This window comes from Mesoplodon densirostris, chromosome 2 (genome assembly GCF_025265405.1).
Source record: "Mesoplodon densirostris isolate mMesDen1 chromosome 2, mMesDen1 primary haplotype, whole genome shotgun sequence".
Classification (NCBI taxonomy): domain Eukaryota; kingdom Metazoa; phylum Chordata; class Mammalia; order Artiodactyla; family Ziphiidae; genus Mesoplodon; species Mesoplodon densirostris.
In genome coordinates, this window is record NC_082662.1 from 110185443 (window position 1) to 110200782 (window position 15340).

The 15340-nt window shown below is 50.0% G+C and overlaps 2 non-coding genes across 2 annotated transcripts; one reads left to right on the forward strand and one right to left on the reverse strand.

Moving 5' to 3' along the window:
• Window positions 1-6526: 6526 nt before the first annotated feature.
• On the reverse strand, window positions 6527-6600 carry TRNAN-GUU (transfer RNA asparagine (anticodon GUU)). Its single transcript has one exon. It is a non-coding gene; the product is annotated as a tRNA-Asn (tRNA).
• A 691-nt stretch (window positions 6601-7291) lies between these two features.
• Window positions 7292-7363, forward strand: TRNAH-GUG (transfer RNA histidin (anticodon GUG)). Its single transcript has one exon. It is a non-coding gene; the product is annotated as a tRNA-His (tRNA).
• Window positions 7364-15340: the final 7977 nt, after the last annotated feature.

Below are 15340 nucleotides of genomic sequence, written 5' to 3' on the forward strand. Positions count from 1 at the left end.
CCTCAGTCCTACAGCTTCATAATTACTGCTACCTATATACATTCACTGTCACCTTCCAAAATGCATTTATAGTGCGTGCTATACAGATTCAGATGGATTCCCACTGCCTCTGACCATCCTTGTCTTCTTGCAGGTTACTGCATCTGTCTAAATTGGGGAACACAACTGCCAGGGCTTTGTTCAGCCTCTTCTCTTCTCTCACGTGTGTATGGCTCTCTGGAGCCAATGATACTGTTGAGGGCAGGGTGCTGAGCACAGGCTGCTGGTGTGCTTGGAAGCCACAGGCTCCTGATACATCTAGACTCTGAACACCACTTACCTGGAAAGCCCAGTACCCTCCTCAAGCTTCCTGTCAGCAATAAATAGATTAGTACATTCAAGCCTTGCCCTTCCATGCACCCCTGAGGCCATGGCCTCTAACATCGCAGACACTTTTGCATGGATATGTCCCACCCAAGGGCTACTCTCCTTCCTGCAGGTTCACTTCCTTCATCCCTACAGCACACTGAGAAGCTACCAGTGACCAGCCCAAGGGCCAGCTTGCAAATCAGGGTTAAACAGTGACCTGAGGATGCTTTGTCTAGATCAGCCAGAGATGTAGGTGAATATGCCAAGGAGATTATTTCCACATGTTCCACACTACAGAAACACCCCAGAACCGACTTCCCACCATGGAATATACAACCTGGAGGAGCGTTTGTTTCACCTCAGGCCAAGCACTAATCCCTGCAGGATCACAACCTGGCCCCCAAGGCTGCCAAGCTACTGTTTAGACAAACTCTTGAATATCTTTTATTCCAAAATCACGGCTGGGTTCTCCACAATTTCTTCAGTTGACAGCATCATTGCTCCTGGCTGCTGGATCTCTGCATGGAACAGACTTACCCGTGCAATAAACAGTCCAGCAGAGATAGTAAAAAGGGTGACTCTTCTAATCTTGCATGCACAATAAAGATTCCCACACATGCTCTGCAGAGGCAGAAAATAAACTGTGGCAGAGTGAATGGCAAACACATACCTTGGCCAGGAGTCAAAACCGGGTACTGCACATGAAACCGCAGATACTGCCATTGAACTACCGATGTTCTAATTTCAAGGTTGGGTGCAAGCTCATAACACTCTCAATAGTTCACGTTCTGCAACCACCATATCTGGACTTGGGGACACCACAGCTGCCAACTACACTGAGAGCCCTTGTGGTTTGGGAGCGTGGTGTGGAAAGAAGCAACTGGACCAGAACTGCAACTAGGATCCAATTCCTCCTCAAGGCTACAAATTCCCACCTGGGGTCTGGAATCCAAAACTGTGCCTGTACAAAGGTCAGGGTACTCCAATGACACCTCTGAGACTTGACTACTAACGTTCCTCTAGTGAGTTTCCCTAGAGGGATCTTTAGGGGCCTCCATGCCAGCTGCCAGAGAACTGAGTTGAATGAATTCAGAAGTCAGAAGTTCAGGCACATCAGAGGACTGCTGTTGGTCAGTTACTCCTTTGATTAGTGTGGTCCAGATGCTTTCAGGACCTTGACTGATAGTTGAAAAGCAAACATTCGAGTGGTGCAAACCTTTGGAATTTTGTCTTCCAAAAAAGGAGGTGGGGGACGGGAGGCTCCCAGAGTGAGACCCAGGATCTCCAATATCATAAAGGACGACGGATGTGGGAACGGGGACGACCTGGGTGGAAAAGGCTTTCAAGGAAGGCCCCAGGGCTCTGAACGAAATTCCGGGTGTTTCCCCTAAAACCTGCGGCAATTGCAGCTTTCCAGCCTTAGTTGATGATCCGTATGCTCAGGCCAATTTGTCAGAAAATCGTATTTTTTCTTTGATTAATTGCACACTTTGAGCCACACTTTATTTATTTATTTATTTATTTTTGCGGTACGCGGGCCTCTCACTGTTGTGGCCTCTCCCATTGCGGAGCACAGGCTCCGGAAGCGCAGGCTCAGCGGCCATGGCTCACTGACCCGGCCTCTCTGTGGCATGTGGGATCTTCCCGGACCGGGGCACGAGCCCATATCCCTTGCATCAGCAGGCGGACTCTCAACCACTGCGCCACCAGGGAAGCCCACACACATATTTTTCTTGGTCTGATTTTGGCCCTCGACTCTCCTGATAAAGGCGTGGAGATTGATTCAACTCGCAACCCTCGGTCAGCCAAGGGTTCAGGGTTTGAGACCTTTAACCTCCGGAGCGTGGGGTCGGGCCGCGCTTGAGCCCTTTCTTGGCTCCGCCGGTCCAAATTGGCCTCTTCTGGGCCTGTCCTCGAGGGCCGGGGGCAGGGCCGGGCCGCCTCAGTGGGGCCCCTTTCGCCAGGTCGGGAGCCCCACACCTCACGTGGCGCCGGAGGGACAAAAATTTGACCACTGTCCTGCAACTGCTGATATGACTGCCTTACTCTCTTCCCAGCTGCCTTCCAAAACAAGGAAATCCCTGCAGTATACAACATAGGCGCCTGCAGAGTGCTGCAGCGATAATAATCAAACGTGGAAGGAAAGGAGGGAAGCTCGACCCCTAGGTAGAGCTGTGTGACTAGCCAAGGCAGCTGAGACCCCTCTGTGAGAGAGCAGGACTGGCTGAGGCTCTTACTCCCTTGGTGAAGGTGTCTGGATCTGATGAGGAAGCAAAGGCAGCTGCACAGCCGGCCCCACCCCGGAGTACCCGCGGCTGGATTGACATTCAACTGTATCTAAGCAGATGGAGAAAGGCATTCAGAATTGTTATTAGATGTGAGATCTTATGAAATCTGTTTATCGCTACAGGGAAATAAAGCAGATGATTTTATGGTATAATGGTTATTCTCTAACCTGTGCTGTCTTATAATGTAGCCAATAGCCACATGAGAGTATTTAAATTTAAATTAATTACATATTATGAAGTAAAAAAAAGAAATATTCAACATCTCCACACTAGCGGCATTTCAAGCACTCAGTTGCCACGTGTGTGTAGTGGCCACTGTATTAGATAATGCAGATCAAGGTCATTCATCTAGCGAGTCAGTACACATAAGATTTTTAAATTTCAAGGCCCTGACTTCTCACTCAACATTACATTCATTCTAGTCCATTTCGTTCATCCCTAGTACCAGTAGCTCCTGGGTCTATACTGATCTCTATGTGGTCTCTGAGCTTTGATTGAGAGAACCACTTTAGAGGTTCCCTCGGCTGGAAAAGAAGCAGCAGTCCATACCCTAAGGGCTACTATAGGGCAGTGGTAAACCAGGCACAACCAGGGTTTTCTCACATTGGTCACTGCATCCCCAGTGCTGCTCTAGATTGCTCTAAAGACCTCCCTGCCCAGACCTCCAGGGAATGTTTGTGCAAACTCACGAGCTCTGCTTATTAACTCTGCTATTAGCCATAATAACACCTGTTTTCTTTTTATTTAATTTTAGAATTACATCCTGCTTGTGGCAATTCATAGTGGTATTTCAGTTGTGGTAGTGAGATGTAATTCATTTTCAAAATAAATTTTCCAAGTAAAAATGTGAATCAAAGCATGAAAAATGTCAGGCAATCAATGATAAAGGTACATGAATATGGCTAAATATGAAAGTGACCTGTTCATTAATGAACTTAGAAAAGCATGCTTTTGTCTGATTTCTATGGGATGTCCTCCCTACCTCTTTTTCCTCGAGGAGCACTTCTTCTCACCTGAAGTCAAGAAGGAAGGAATGCTTAGCTGTTCCCTCTAAACTTGAACACGGAAGGCACTGTCACTTTTTCTGGGAGCCCCTCTGGGAACTCCCTAGTTCAGATCAGGAAAATCAAGGCCCATAAAGTCATCTGGTTAGAGATGTGATTGCATCCTCCCCAGAGGCATAGAGTCTGTTTCTTGGGAAGACTAAATGGTTCTGTTTAGTCTCTCTCCTCTTCTTCATTGCATTAATTGCTTCTGAGTGTTTTGTAGGCCTTCCTTACAATCTTCGTTTTCTCTTTGAAATCTTGGAGGTTGAACAAGAAGAAGGGGATGCAAATCTTTGTGAAGTTTTCTCAGTTACCCCTGAGCATGATGGCCAAGGGAAAGGGCGCTGGAGGCCGACTGCCTGGGTCTGAGTGCTGACTCTCACTGTCACGGGGGCGGGACCCTTAAAAGGTTAGCTCAGCTTTTCAGTGTTCTCCTCTGCAACAGGGGGGTGGTAATATCCTACACTATCTTTTAGGGTTGTTATGTGGACTTAATAAGTTCTTGCACAGTAAAGCCCCGAGGAACAGTGCTGGTCACACAGTGAAGCTCCGAGAAATCTGGTATTATTTCCACTTCTAACTGTACCACTGCTGACTTTCAACATTCCCCAGATAAATGAGTGTTTAATGGTTTAACTGATCTCTTCTGCCCCATATTAGTGATCACCATCTGGAAAAGTGGTTGGTTTTGATGTTGATCTAAGTGATGATCTAACTGCAATTGGGGGAACTGGATCTAACTTCATCAGTTTCTTGGACCTTGGACAGGCATGATGACAGTTTAGTTCATGGTAGACAATATTTTGCACATGCTTCCAGCAAGAACTTTCAATATACAATCAGGTAAGTATTATAAGAAAAGTCCAAGTATGTACAAGTGACCCAGTCTTTTTGGTTGCTTTTGTTTGTTTGTTTGTTTGTTTTGTAAGAAATCAAAGGAGGGAAATATAATTTATTTGGAAGTTTAGAGGAATACCAAAATAGCCAGTGCCCAAGAAGGGAAACTTTGACAATGTCTGGCATCCAATCAAAGAATGCCAGGCATGACAAGAGGCAGGAAAACATGAGGTGTAAGGAGGAGACTAATCAATCAAAACTGAACCACAACTGACATGATGTTAAAATTGGCAGAGAGGACTTTAAGACAGTTATTATGACTGTGTCGCATATGTCCCATGAGTTAAGTAGAAATGTAGAACACATACAAATGGCCAGAATCAAACTTTAGACATGGAAATGATCACATCTGATATTATGTAATTCACCAGATAGAATTAATAGCAGATTAGACACTGCAGGGGGAATAAAAAAAAAGAAAGAAAAAAAAAAAGGATCAGGGAACGTAAAGCCATGAACGACTGACAGTATCCTAAAATGAAACTACATACAAAAGAAGCTTTTTAATGAACATAGCATCACTGAGTGGTAAGGTAAGTTTAAAAGGCCTAATATATGAGTAATTTGGAGTCCCTGAAAAGACCAGAAGAGAAGGAACAATTCTTGAAGAAACACTGACAGAAAAATTTCCAAAGAGCCAAATGAACACTGTGAGTACAAGAAACACGAAGCAAACCACAATTAGCCACATCATAATTAAACTGTGCATTGCTTTGTGACCGACTGGAGGGGTGGGATAGGGAGGGTGGGAGGGAGGGAGACGCAAGAGGGAAGCGATATGGGAACAGATGTATATGTATAACTGATTCACTTTGTTATAAAGCAGAAAGTAATACACCATTGTGAAGCAATTATACTCCAATAAAGTTGTTTAAAAAAACTCCATTGAAATAGAACAATATCTTCAAAGCAGTCAGAGGGAAAAGACACAGTACATACACAAAACAAAAATAAAGATTATGTCAGATTTCTCCTCAGAAGCAGTGAGAAGACAGTGGAGCAACATCTTTAAAGAACGTGGAATTCTATGCCTCCTCCCCAAGAAATGTCTTTCAAAAATGAAAGTGAGTAATGGCATCTACAGACATACAAATGCTGAAAGAATTCATCACCCGCCGACCCACACTATAAGAAATGTTAAAGGAGTACACTGACACCAGATGGAAATCTGGAGGTACACAAAGGGGCGAAAGACAATAGAAAAGGTATCTGCCTGGGAAAATACGTAAGATTTTTCTTATTATTTAAGTCTCTTTAGAAACATGGGACCGATTTTTCTAAAGTAATAACGATGGATTGTGGGGTTTAGGACACATGCAAAGTGAGATGCATGATGACAATAGCATAACGGCCGGCAGGGAAGAAATGCGAAGAGGTGTGGCATCGCTTGAAGGCAGACTGTGGTAAGTTACAGAAGTCTGTTATAAAGACTCAAGCAGTCGCTAAAATAAGAAAAGAAAGAGTGATACCTAATAAGCCAACAAAGGAGCGGAACTGGAATCATACGAACCATGTCAGCACTATGTGATCGAGCAACTGCTTCTCCAGGACTCTTCCCTCTAAGAAGACCTTGTACAAGGGGCCAAAGATACCTGTACAAGAAGGATGACTGCAGCATTCTTTGTAACCGTGAAATCGTAGGACCAACTTAATTTCAAAAGTATATGGAAATGGGTTAAATAAATACTAGTACGTGCAAATACGGACAGAAGAAAGTCCATCGTGAAAAGGAATTCAGAAACTAGTGATGACAGCGGTACTCTTTCGAGGATTTCCAGGCGACCTCTTCCGATCGCACCGATCGCACCTTACGTCCTCGTGCTGTGAACGAGACACGGGGGACAGGAAGGTAGTAGTGGAGGAGCCTTTTTCGGCCGTTACGGGAGAGGTGGTGCAGAGCAGAAAGAACCACGAAGCTTTTACTTTCTAAAAGAGGCAGGAGAAAGGCGTCCCTGGGTGGGCTCGAACCACCAACCTTTCGGTTAACAGCCGAACGCGCTAGCCGATTGCGCCACAGAGACACACGTGCACTGCTGCCCTCTCACCCTGTAGAGATCAAACACCGCTTCCGCGCCAGGCGGAGTCACTCGCCTTTCGCAGGACAGCGGCGACGGCATCAAAGCCTAGGACAACCGCAGACGTGGAGTCGACGCAGCGCGTTCGTCCCGTGGAAAAGCCGTGCGTCGGGCGATTCCGAAGGCAGAAGGGCAGCCGAGTGTCCCCGCCGCAGATGCCAGCGCCCCGGAGACGCCCCCGGGCCTGAGCTGAGGGGGCCCCCGAGGGAAGCTGAAGGCCGGGTTTGGCTCCGTGACGGCTCCGCGTTCCCTCCGCGCGCGCTGCCCGCCCTCCGCTCGGCCGCGGTCGGTGGGGCGCGAGCCGGAACCAGGGGCTGCGGAGGGTTGGTCCAAAGGGGCAAACGCGAAGAGGCGGGAAGGAAGCCGGCGAGGTGGGCACGAGGACAACTTGACTTCCCAGGAGGCCTGTGCAGAGGCACGTGCCGGATTTGGGGAGATGAGAATTGGGTTTTGGTTTGCTTTGGTTTGTTTTGATCATCATGTATCAGAATTGAGAGAGAGGGAGTGGAAAACGGAGAGCGGGCGGGAGAGAAGACTTTGAATACCTACATTTGTCCAGGCACAGCGCAGTAATTGGAATGATTTTACGTCAACATCGTAAGAGCAAGAATTCCTGCCGCCGCGGGGACCGTGGCGCGCCGTGATCGTATAGTGGTTAGTACTCTGCGTTGTGGCCGCAGCAACCTCGGTTCGAATCCGAGTCACGGCACCCTCCTTTGTCTCACGTGGCACGCCGGCTCCCCTTTTACTTTGTCTTGAAACTTGCACCGGCCTGGGGGCCAGAGAGCACTGCTTTCCCCAGGCCACCTGGCGGCAGGAGGTCAGGAGAAGGGAAGGAAACCCCACACAGGGCACTCACCTCGTGTCTGAGCAGAAGGAAACCCAGGGCAGTGGTTTCTCTTCGGTCCTGCTCCAAAATAGGGAAGCCCTGCAAGGAGCCTCCTGTGCTGTAACTGGTGAAAAATGTTGTCGCTGTGTTACTCAAAATCTGCAGGATCTTAAAGACCAGATAAAACATTTTATCAGATAGGCGACTCCCCCTGCCTAGACCTGTTTTGCTGGTTTAATCTTGGCTCCTGGGAATCTCTGCTCCGAGGACTTTTTCAATCCTTGGCTATTGTTCCCTTCAGAGTCACCGAAGTAAACCTCTAGTACCTTTCTATACTCTCAAGGATTTTAAATGCCTGTCGGCAGCCACTCACGAGACAAATGGTATCCATCAGGACTGGACAACTGGAAGACCTTAACAGTCACCGCAGAAATGATGATAACGGTGACTACAGCACCCTCCGCCCTGACGACCCAGCTAGTGGAGACGGCGAATATGTGTGATTCTTCTGCCTGACTACATCAATGCTGTTACCCGAGAGTACCGTTAGACTGAGAGCGTGACCAAAAGCGGGGAATAGTTAAAAATCAGACACAAATGGAGATCACACTTGAAACTTCCCTGAGCAGACAAACCCGTTTAGTCATACAAGGAAGAGCTCATTTAGCTTATTTTGCAAAACAAGTGAAACTTACCTTGGGCCCCTTCTTGTTTATGCCTCTGAAAATCATAAACAAAGCCTAAAACTGTTCGCCGAAATTGATGGGAGGTAACCACTTTTAACCAATTCCCTATCACGAGGAAAACTCTAATGTTATAACCGACCACTGCGAAGGACAAAACAGCCACCGCCACCTCACGATATAAGTTGCTTTCTAACAGTGTACCACCTCTGAGCCTCCTTCCATATTCCGTTGGAGTGCTCCCAGTTCCTGAACGGTAAACCCTTTTGTGCACGGTAAACCTTCACTAATTGCTGTTTCGGTGGTCACCAGTGGTTTAACGTCTGCTATATCTGAACTTTGACGGTGCCTTGACATTTTCATCTACCAGACTGGACCAACAAGGGAACTCCACATCATGCTGCTGTTGTCCCATGTGCCTGGACTTAGTGACTACTCAGTCAGTCATGCAGAGTCATTAAAATCATTGCCATTGTCCTCTGTTTTATTTGTTAACCATCACTGTCCAGACTCCTTTCACTTTACCTTTGACTCTTCTAGAATGTCATGGAAATGGGATCATAGTGCACACACTCTTGCCTGCACACCTCTTCATCTTTGCACAACGTCTCTGACTTTATCGATTGTTGAGTAAAGCAGATGTCATTCCTCTTTCATTGCTGAGTTGTATTCCATGGCAGTCACATAGCACAGTCTGTTTACCATTCACTCGATAATGAGCATTTGAGCTGTATCCAGTATTGGCTATTGTGAATAAAGCTGCTTGGAACAGTCTTTCCAAAAGAGATTTTGTGGACGTAGGTTTTCATTTCTCTCGGTGAAGAATAGCTGGTACCAAAGAGTAGTATATGCTCCACTTCATAAAAACCACCAAAGCTTTTCCCAAAGCAGTTGTACCATTTTATGTTACCACCAACAATATGACAGTTGTGGTTATTTGACATCTTTGCCAAGATTGTTGGTGTTTCCTCTCCTTATAATTTTAACCACGCTGCTAAGAGTAGTGGTATCTCAACATGGTTTTAATGTCCTTTTCTCTGACAGCTAAACATATTGAGGACTCCTGGTATGCTTTTTAGGCCATGTGCGTATCTTCTTATCTGAAGTATCTGTGTATATTTTTTAACCCATTTGGGAAAAAATGGGGTTTTTGATCTTTGAAAAACTTGTTACTGGGTTGGAGGAGCTCATTATGCATTATAATGACAGGCGGTGAGGGTTGTCAGCTATGTGTTGTGAATATTTTCCCCCTGTCTCTCGCTTGCTTTTCCATTTTAGTGGCCTCCTTGGATGAGAAGATGCGGCTAACGTTGATGAACTCTAATTTATCATTTATCTTTGTTTTATACATTCTTTGGGTCCTGGTTAGTAAATCTTTGCCTACCACCAAATCACGAGGTATCCTCAAAATGCCTTATACCTTTAACTTCTATGTCTTGGTCTATGATGCACTTCAGATTAACTTTTGTGTGTAGTGTGAGATAGAAACACAGCTGCCGCCCCTCCCAATAAGGAACCTATTTCCTTTCCCCATTGAACTGCTTTTCTTGAAAACTCATTCACTAATTGAGCTATGGGTCGGTTTCAGGTCTCTGAACTCAGTCCATTTTCCAGTTGTGTACCCTGATGCCACTTGCACACTGCTGGTCTATGTTGGGGGTGGGGCGGTCACAGTAACTCTTAAGGTCAGGTAGTGCAAGTCTCCCCATTCCGTTCTTTTCCACAGAGAGCGATACATTTTGCAACATGTAATAACTCAAGTAACCATCCCCCAGGTCAAGATATGCATGCCATCACATCATGCTTCTCATTTCCTTGTGGGACGCAGGCCCTCCCTCCCATGTACTGGCTGCCCCCTTGTGGCCAAAGAGCCTCTATTGTACTCTCTGGGGATAACAAACGCCCAGTTGCCTGCAGGGCAGCTGAACCTTGCCAGAAAGTTCTACAAGACTCAAAACAGTCGGAATTTTCGGATGCAGGGGCGGGGGCGGCGCGAAGTTAGCTCACTTTTCAGGCCTTTGGTCTTAGAGAAAGTTTCCTTTAGTAATTCCGAACCGTGGAAAGTACAAAGCTTTGTGCTGCTTAGCATTTCCTCTTCTTTCTAGGCAGAGAGAGTCCCACAGAGCATACCTAATTTGCGAAATTGTTCGCTGGGTGCGATGTTGAAAACTGGAGGCTGAGGGAGAGCTCTATCATGTTTTGTTTTGTGTGAATAGAAGAAAATGAGGAAGAAGCGGAGATACAGAGAGGGGAATAATAGGCTGGATCCTGAAAAGCGATCGTAGGGTCTGGCCCTGGATGTCAGATTTTGGAGAAAGAGAAGACATTGATGAGCATATCCAGGGAAGGACTTCGTTGGAAAGAGCAGACACTTAAGGCTATTTTATGACGTTTTCCATTCGTTTATATGTACTTCTCCTTTCCCATCTTTGTAGATAAGGCACAGGTGAGCTTGATTCGTTCGTTGCTTTTTGGAATGCATGCTTAAACAAAAGTGACTACCATGCTTCAAATATTCATCTGTGAACCTCCTAGACTCCTCTTAGGTGCCACCAGCTGTGCATTAAAAGTAAAATGGGTCCAACCTGGGTACTCTACCTGGGAAAGTGCAATTCATTTTAAGGGGGTGGGTGAGAGAGAAATGAGACGGTCTCAACAATGGTTGCTTCCCTTACTGCAGTGGTTTTCTTATATGCTCCACACCCGATCGATCGATCCTTTCCTCAAATCCTTTCCTCCTTTGCTCAAGCTGTTGAGAAAAAGAATTCAGTGAGTTGCATCCTGGAAATGCACGGATTTCATGGCTATGGAAGTTCAAGTACTCCCAAGTGGGAAGACTGGGGACTGCCTACTCACTGGTACCCGGGCCATCGTTGTCTGCTGTGTCTACTTGGACTGGACTGAACAAGGGGACTCCACTCGACTTCGCCAGCCAGGGGGAGGACGCGGTTCCAGAGGCGGTCAACTTCATGGTGACTCCAGATCCTGAGACTTCATAGGATTTTTCTTCACTTTCCCTTTCATGTCTCTTCTGCCTGCCCAGTAAGAGAGGATTCCCTGCCTTTCTCTCTCAGTCAGGACCCTTTTGGGGGTCCCTTGTGGACAGGACTGAAGTGGGCCTCTGGTTCCCCCTTGGTGTCTCTCCTGGCTTGGGCGTCTCCGGAGCTCAGGCTGGCCCAATACGGAACCCCCGGCTGGTGGGACCGCGGGGAGCCCAGAAGGCTGCACTAGCGGTGGTGGAGGTGTGGGCCCCAGGCGGCAGGTGCCACAGTCAAACCCTATTCTTCCCCGTGCACCTCCTCCTCGCGGATGCTCGGGGCAGCTGGAATAAAGCGGCCCCTAAAGCTTCTCTGTGGGCTGAACCCAAAGAGGCGTGAAGTTTCAGAAGGGGCAAGAGGAACCTCACTGAGCAGACTCAGACTTCTTCCTGGCTGCCTCTCCTGGGCAGGCTCAAAAGAAGCTGATGTCGAGGATGGAGCCAAAGAAAAGGCTTCATGGCAGAAATCCCCGCGATCTCGATGGACATGAAAGTCTTAAAATCCTAACGTCTAGATGAGCAGGGGGCCAAGTTGAAATCCACCCCTGTGCCCTGATCAGGAGACTCATCTGCATTAGTTCAGAGGCCAGGAACAGGAGCAACTGTGCACATCTCTGGTTCTCAAACGGGGGCAATTTGGGCTCCCACCTTCATCCCCGGCCGCCTCTGTGACACTGGGCCTTGTCTGGACACATTTTTTTTTATTGTTATTATTGTTAAGACTGGGAGAAGGGGGACGGAGAGTTTCCACCTGGCATCCAGTCAGCAGAAGCCAGGGGTGTCACTAAACATGCTTCCGTCCTCAGGCACAGCCCTCCCCCACAAAAAATGATCCCGTCCAAAATATCAACACTGCAGAAGTTGAGAAACCCCGGTGTAGATCAATGTCCACACACTTGAGAGAGGAGAAAACACGAATTCCTGACTACTTGGATGTGGGGACCCAGCAGGCCTCGCGGGCATTCGGGTTCCGTTTTTGGAGGAAGCACGGAGGGAACGGCCTTAGGGAAGGCTTTCTGGAACGACGGATGACCCTTAAGGAAGGCTCAAGGCCTTCCAGAGCAAAGGGAAAAGGTCACTGTAGTCAGAAGCACGAGAAAAGCCATCCACCTGCAGCTCCCTGGTGGTCCCGTGGCTAGGTTTCTGCGCTTTAACCGCCGCGACCGGCCCAGGTATGACTCCCGGTCAGGGAATCCTTTTGGGCAGCTTTCCATCCCCTGAATTGTGTTGCTGTGTGTTCCCCGCTCCGAGAAAAACCAGAGTGGCCGATTCCCAGGGCACCTAGGTCGTGCTTATCTCCAGGGTAGCCCTACCCAACCTGCGCCCGCACAGCGCCACATCCCCTCATCTCCACCGCACAAGTGGCTTTCCAGGGCTTCCGAGCATCTTGCTCCGGTTTACACAGCCCTGCAGAGGTTCAGCTCCCTGTGGGGTTCAAACCCACGCCTGTTGCCACCCGGGGTGCAGGTCATGTTGAGCTCTGAATAACCGAGAGAGGCCAAGCCAAGTCTTGGTGTTAGTATCAATAGACGCCCTGGATGAAATGCTTATTAGGCGCTCGGCAGAGGTGCCTGGAGGCGATATCCACGAGGGTTGAGAGGAAGGTGAGCTCTGGGTCGGATCCTGGAGGGTTGTTGCACTTGTAGATTAAGCGGTGTAGGGAGCTAACATAGTTAACTGACCCAACAAAGGCAGCAGGTGAAGTACGCACAGAATGGAAAACTGTTACACTGCTGCCATAAGCAGAAGGTAGGAGTAAAAATCAACACCGCTACGTCAAAACGATGCTACCCACCACAATCAAGTCCCACGGTTTCTACAATGGCTGTTGCATTTAAACCCTGCACACTCTTCCAGGCACTGGGTGCGTTTTCCCTCTTCCCTTCAACGCTCACTCCGAAGACCTGTTGGGATAAGTGTTGCGTCCACTGTAAGGCAACAGGAGAGAGCGAGAGCCGTGGCAGGTGTTGCGGAGGGATCCTCAGAGGCAGCAGGTGGCGTGTGTAGATGATGAGACAGCGCAGTGGCTGCGGGTCGGTGGGTTGGGCGCCACTGCTGAAAGGCGGTCAGTCTTGTGGGCCGGGCAGTGGGATCTCCTGTGTGTTGGGCAGGCGGGAGTGGGCGATCGGTGGCTTTTCGGAGATCGGTTTGGAAGAACAGCGAGGGGAGGGGAGGGCAGGGTGTTGACCGTGCCTGCGGGGTGTACGCTCATAGTTACGGGGCTCGGGAGAGACTGTGGTCACGAAGGTAGTTTTCCCAGGACGAGGCTCGTCTACTGCACTCGGGGCGTGCTGATGTAGGGATTTGTGCTCATGAGAGACTGCGTTCGTGCTCTCCCCTGATACCCCTCGGTTCATGACAGACGACGTCTCTTCCGTGGTGTCTCGCGGCGCTCTGCTCCCCGGGCGCAGGGCGAGAGGAGCACCCCCAGCCGGCGCTCCACAGTTTGGGAAATCGAGTCTGCATCCGCATCTTCCCGGCTTTCCTGTTGCGTGACCAGAGTGTGTGGATAGGTCCTGCGTCTTGAGCCACGCCTCCTGTCTGTTCACAAGTGCGGGACGTGCCTTCTCCTCCAGCCCGCTGCCGGCCACGAGCGTGTGTGTGCGCGCGCTGGGACCCGCCCACTGGGCCCTGCTCTGGTCTGGGCAGTTCCCGCAGGCTGGCCGGCAGGCATCTGCAGGAGAAAGGCCACGCGGCCGCGGTGTTGCGAAAGCGTGAGAACGTCGCCTGAAGGCCTCGCGCTCCACAGTCCCTTGGGGGCCAGATGGGAAAGAGGCACCCCTTCCAGGAGCAAGGAGGCCCGAGGCCTGCCTTCGCAAGGAGGCTCCCGGAGCCGGCGCGCAGTAGCCTTGCCTGGGCTAGCCAGCCCTTCTGGCCTTCCACCCGGCCTCGCCTTCCGCCATCTCCTCTTCCACCCCAGCCGTGTTCCTGCGGAGAGTTAGCGCTCCCTCCACCCGCCCCTCGGCGCCCCCCGCCCACCCCACCCCACCCCACTCCCCCAGCCCTCAGAAATGATCTAGCTGCCTCTCCGGTGCTTACGGCGGGAGTTGGATCAGTGTTTTCCTGCAACGGGAGGAGAGAGAACCTGCGGCGGCAGGAGGCAACCCGTTCCCTTGCTGGTTCTCTGGGCTCAGCCCATCGAGGGGCCTAGCTCAGGGGCCTGGGTCTCGCGCGGCCCGAGGAGCCGGCCAAGTTGGCGTCCCTCCCACTGCTCCTCAAGAAACAGCAGGAATATCCTGTGGGGTCCACTCTTACCCAGGAGAGGCACCCGGGAAATCATCCAACACAAGGCCGGACGCTGCGCGATGGACCACTTCGGAGCAACGCTTCCGTCGGTCTGTCCTTCCCTCCTAGGGCTTTGGGGAGCGGAGAAATCATCTAGCACGACGCGCTCTTCAGCGTCCTGTCTGAGACAAAAGAGGGAAGGAGGGTGTCTTCCAAGAAGGCAGCAGCGCCGAAGCCTGTGGTCGCAGAGAGGCTTGTGGAGCAAGAACGCCCTTTCTCGACCAGGGTTATCCAGCTGCTGCGGAAAACTCACCTGGCTGAGGCCTCCTTCTCCGCCTCCTCCCCCTCCTCCCTTTCCTCCCCCTCCTCCCCTCCTCTTCCACCCCCTCCTCCCCTCCTCTTCCACCCCCTCCTCCCCTCCTCCCCCTCCTTCCCTCCTCCCCGTACTCCCCCTCCTCCCCCTCCTCCCCTCCTCCCCTCCTCTTCCACCCCCTCCTCCCCTCCTCTTCCACCCCCTCCTCCCCTCCTCCCCCTCCTTCCCTCCTCCCCGTACTCCGCCTCCTCCCCCTCCTCCCCTCCTCCCCTCCTCTTCCACCCCCTCCTCCCCTCCTCTTCCACCCCCTCATCCCCTCCTCCCCCTCCTTCCCTCCTCCCCGTACTCCGCCTCCTCCCCCTCCTCCCCTCCTCCCCTCCTCCTCCCCCCCTTCCTCTTCCCCCCTCTTGTTTTCTATCCTGGGGTTCCTTGAGTGCCTACCTTCCTTTGTGCCAGCGGACGTCTCACCTCCGCGGAGGGCTGCAAAACATACAAACAAACAATGAAACAAAACCAAAAACATATCCTGTTGAGGGCAATTTCTTGAAGTCTTCTGGGGAATTAACTAAATGGGCACACTTGCCATTTTCCTCCCTTTA